The following is a 642-nucleotide window of genomic DNA, read 5'->3' on the forward strand; positions in this document are numbered from 1 at the left end:
CTTGAGCAAACTACCCCCTTATCAGTCCATGGGACTGTAGGGGCTGCATCCATGTGTGCTGAGAGAGTATTTTGCACAAGGAGGTGCTGGTTCCTTATAAAAACTAAATCCGAATCTTTTTATAATTGACAATATATTAATTTGATCTTCCCTAAGTCAAGGTGTTTTTTCAAGTGACAGTAATTGGTACCTGAGCCTGGAGCACATCATGGACAAGGACAGGTTGAGAGAGCTGGTTCTTGAGAAGTCCTTCAGTGTCAAAGACTGGAGCAAGAAGCCAGGCCAGTTGGTGCGTTGTCTGACAATGGAGATTTTCAACATTTGTGAGACAAGGCCATGAGCACCTGATCTAGCTGGAGCTGTCTTGAGAATGGGCTTGGCTGGCAGACCAGCTGTCGTGGTTTAACCCGACTGGCAACTCAGCACCACGCAGCTGCTCTCTCACTCCCCCCTCCCTCAGTGGGATGGGGGAGAGAATCGGAAAGAAAATAAAAGGTTAGAGCTGAAGGCTGAGATAAAGACAGGTTAGTAAGAGAAAATAATAATAATAGTAATAATGAGAATGATAACAGAATATACAAAATATACAAAATGAATGATGCACAATGCAATTGCTCACCACCCGCCGACCAATGCCCAGCC

Source organism: Egretta garzetta, unplaced genomic scaffold (genome assembly GCF_000687185.1).
Source record: "Egretta garzetta isolate BGI_Z169 unplaced genomic scaffold, ASM68718v1 scaffold830, whole genome shotgun sequence".
In the NCBI taxonomy this organism is placed as follows: domain Eukaryota; kingdom Metazoa; phylum Chordata; class Aves; order Pelecaniformes; family Ardeidae; genus Egretta; species Egretta garzetta.